Raw genomic sequence first — 4,820 nt, forward strand, 5'->3', positions numbered from 1 at the left:
AGACAGGTCAGCCAGTTGCTACCCTTCATTTTTTCATTGTAATGAACAGGAAGCTTGCCTGTCTACTCAAGAGTAACTGGTTTCCTACTCTTTCTTTGTAAGCTGTTTATTTTCTCTAGCTCACATCTGTTTTCATCTTTAAACTCATTTTATGCTAACAGAAGAAAAATCCAACTACCTAGTCATCAAGAAATCTTGAGTCACAGAAGTCATTGGTTGAAATAAGGCTGAAATACAAAGTATTTTCATTGTATCTAAAGAATAGCTGAGTTACAACTTTAATTTTTGACAGTTGTTTGCATTTGCAAAGCTAATATTTAGAGAACCTTTGCAACTGCAAGAATACTCTTATGAATACTTAGATTTCACAAAAGCTAATAAATCACTAGAAGCTTACTGGTGAAGCTTGTTAACAAACACCATCTCCAACTATTGTTATTTGAATACATTTTGTACTGCTGCTTCACTAATACATTTCCCTAATTTTCCATAGGACTCAGTAGGGACAATAACAGTTCTTGTGTTACTCCATTCTTTGCTCTGTTTTCTTTCTGTTCATGTGATCATCTTGACTTCCTGAGCATTGTGTCTTCCCACCGCTGTGTATTCACTGACGCCTTAATGCCTTTGAACAGTGGCACTTGTGCTCTGGTGCCTCTTCCTGCATGAGCTGAAGATACATCAGCAGTCCACTTACGTGCTAGGGGATACCAATATGCTACTGTCTGTTGTCATACACATAGGCAGCAGAACATGATGTGTATCAGCCCCTCAGCTGGGTTGATGTATAAACAGAGACATTTAAGCTACTGGTGGATTCTGGCTTCTCCTAAATGACTGCGGTGTGTGAGGTGTAGGCACAAGTTCATACCTGGTAGTCCTGCTGAAGAGAAAGCAATTGCCCACAACAGAATAACGTAGAAAGATTAACTAACTTTTTAGGAGCATAAAGCAGGATTCACTAAAGCACGTCATTCAGAGTCTTCTGTTTAATTACAAAAATTTTTATGTTGTTTATTAAATCAGAGAGAACCATGCTTTGAATTAGGAAGAGCTTGTGCAAACAGAAGGCCACAGAACCGAGATGAGAACAGTCACTACCTAATTTAGAGCCAGTTTCTTGTTCATATGAGGTATGAATTGATTTCTGAAAGTATTGAGTGTTACTCTCAGAAAAAAAATGGTGTGACTTTCCTTTTTGATGTAAATAGCTTAATCCAAGTGGTAGTTTTATAGCCATGCAGACATTTTTGTGGAACTCACATGCTTTCTGAGCTGTGCCTTTTCAGTTTCCCTTCATTTCTTACAGCTCACTTCTGCTTTCATAGTCATCTTGCAGTCAAGTCAATAAATTCGTCTGCAGGGTCACACCATGGTAAGACTGTTTTTGCAGAAAAGGTTTGAGTCAGCACTGTCACGGGAGGTCCCCTGCCTTCCTCCTCATGTCAGTGCAAGCATTTGAATAGCTGCACAAGAGACTTGATTTGGAAACTGAGCCAGGTAAAAGTGATCCCACTAAAAACTGTGAGTTAATTTTAACTTAGATCAGGTCCTCCTCAGTCTGCCTCATTATGTTTGGGTGTGGAAGCCTGTGCTTGCACAGAGAAGGAGGCAGTGCAGGGGCTGAGTTGGATCAGCAGGAATAAAAAGAGAACACTTCTTCCAGAAGTCTTGGCTTGTGGTAGCTGAAGTTGCTGAAGTCTGCAAATCAGTTTAACCCTTACAGTAGATGAGACACACAAAGCCTGTTTCTGTATTTCCTGCATATCAACTTGTGTGTCAGTGTTTGTCTTTAGCAGTTGTTTTATGTGTTGTTCATGCACATGTGCATATACATGTATGATATATACATTTTCTTGTAGTTTACAGTCTTATTACCTGAAAATACTGCCATTCTACAATATCAATAATTGCAAAAGGAAACATCCCAGTTAGAGAGCACTACCACCATTTTCCCTGGTACCTCCAAACACTGTATGTTCTCTCTCTGAGGTTTCATCCAGTTTTCTGTTATAAAGCAAGTCACCCCCTTTCTCTGTTCATCCAGTTGCTAAGCAGCAGCTTTTCTCCCCATTAGCCAGCCATGTATTTGCATGAAAATAATCAAGCTTGAATATATAACTGGTTTTAATCATGCACAGCTAAACAGCTGTACAATCAAAATTTGCGTATTAATAGTATTAGTTATAACCATAACTGATGACTGTCTTTTAAGTTAGAATTTCTCTATAGAGTAAAATCAATATAGGTTTACCTTTTTTTTAAAACAAAAGGCACGACCATTTCTGTTTTTCCTTAATGCTTACTGTGTAGCTACTTAAAAAAATTGATCACAAAATGGTATCGCACTTCACAGAAAAATTATTAATGCAAATATGAGCAGACACAGAATCATCTAGTGACTAAACATGATGGGGGCCAAAAGTACATTTTACTTTCAAAACCAACTAAAGAATCTGTGTTTCAGTTCTTATTGATTTCAAGGATGTTCAGTATTTCTGAAATCTATGATCTGAAATCTTGGAGTGCTCTCTCAGTATGAGGGTGCCCTGGATTTATCCAAACTATATTTCAGAATGAGGGCTGAGGGTGACACATATTTTCAGGTGTTGATTTTTCAGATGACAGAAACACGATGTTTTTCTGTGCCCAGGGAGAAAACCTGGGCACACAGACCAGGAGTAATATATGAGCCATCCAGCTGGTATCCTAACCTAAACAGTCAGATTGTCTTCATTACACAGGAAGTTTATTTCCCAATATGCCCACAGACTAAGTGAATGAAAAAAGTCTAAATCTTCAGACTGAAATATGTGGTACTATGCTGTGTAGTTGTGGACTGCCAAAGCTGTATGTACTTTGCCACGCATGACAATCCATGGTCTCATGTTAGATGTTCCTCAGATGTGACTCAGTGCAAGAAGTCATCCTCTTAGTCCGCAAAAGTGCTTAAGGTCCTAATTAATGAGGTTTATTTATTTATTTTCGTTCTCAGTTAATAGATATAGGCTAGGCAATAGGCTCTGAAGTGTAGTGCATTCAGGTTCGGTCAGAACCAGGGCAGTCACACATTTAATCAACAGCATTACACCAACAGTGTCTTGTCACTAGAAACTTGATGGCAAAACTAACCTAATTCTCAATTATGAAAATATAAGAAGTATCAAAGCAGTCTTTTGGCTGAGACTTAATAAACCTATCAGGGCAAGAATGGTGTCGTGATTGGAAAGAAACAAATGTCTTTGAAGGAGAGCCCATGGAAGTGTTATGTGCATTGTGTGGGACATATGAAACAAATTGTAACATAGGGTGTGCAAAGGCATAGAAGTAAAAAAAGAAATATATCTTTGGTGTAGTAACATTAGATTTGTTCAGATAACTCTAATTTTTTTAATAAAATAATTTATTGACAAAGGAAATTAAGTCAATTTCACAGAATCACTGAACCATCACGGTTGGAAGAGACCTTCAAGATCAGCTAGTCCAACCATCATCCTAGCACCACCACAATCAAATTTAATCTTTACTTCATAAAATGATTCAGTATAGTATCCTATGAGAAATGAAGGAGGATGCATAACATAAGAAAATTGCTGATGGGAAATTACGGTGGATTGTGTTGAAAGAAGGACTATAAAACTGGGAGTTGAATACAGGTAGAGTCTGCTCATTTAATGTCCTTAGTGCAATGCTAGTTAGCATATAAATAAAAGTTGCTAGTAACCTTAAGCTTGAAGCAGAACAGCATTTTATACAAGATCCATAACTTTGGAGTTAAGGAAGAATAAAGAATATGTATGCCTAAGAACAGTGTCGATGTAGAATGATGAGATATAAAGTGGACATTAACTTGCCATGAAAGAAGGTTTCTAGCCAATAGAGGAATGAATTTATTCTCTCAGTGAAAATAGCAGGGCAGAGCATTCAGCAAGTTTTAATATGGAGATTGATGAGATTATGAAAAGGATTTTGTGATGTTTGCTGGTAATCGCATCTGACTGCACCTGATTATCAAATCTTCTAGCAGGATTGCACGTAGATCCCTGAACATTTCAATAGTGGGTTCCTCTAATCGATGCAGACAATTTAGCCATTAGGATAAATGAGTTTTTATCATCATGGTACAAACCACATTGTATACCATAGATATTGCACAGGTTTCGGTTTCAGAAAATCTTGACTGTAGTGCAAAATGCAACCCTTTTACAACATGCATTGTGGCCTCATGTATGTTCATATCTGTAAATGAGTTATGTATACAAATTCACATACATAATGTTTATATGAAAATGCAAATCACCTTTGAACATTTTTGTTTCCTGGGTTGTATTTGCATTTAGCAACTTATATTTCAAACAGAAGCTTTGATTGAAAATTACTCAATTTTTGGTGGTTTTTTGTTGTTTGGGTTTTTTTTTTAAATAATGATTTTTTTTTCCCAACATTTTCAGGTCTTGCTGTTGCCTTGTATCAGAAAAACTTGTCACTGAATGTATATACAGGAAAATGCATAAGTATTCAAGAAAATTGGATAAACTGAAATGTAAAAATTAATAAATAATTAAATGTATAACATTGTAGAACTATGCCATTTTTTAAAAAAATTGAGAAAGTGTATTTAATTGAGAAGCAACATATATAACCTGTAGGAAAATGGACAGTAAGCACTTAACTGTAAAGATGAGATTCCAGATCTGCTCTTTGCTGATAGAATTCTACATGTCAAGAAGGGATTGAGGTTCCCTTCCATGCTTGGAAAATGACCTACTATCAAGAGTAAAATATTTATATAAGGAATTCAGTTTAGTGTAAGAACACAT

The sequence above is a fragment of the Lepidothrix coronata genome, unplaced genomic scaffold (genome assembly GCF_001604755.1).
Source record: "Lepidothrix coronata isolate B3197 unplaced genomic scaffold, Lepidothrix_coronata-1.0 Scaffold5, whole genome shotgun sequence".
Taxonomy (NCBI): domain Eukaryota; kingdom Metazoa; phylum Chordata; class Aves; order Passeriformes; family Pipridae; genus Lepidothrix; species Lepidothrix coronata.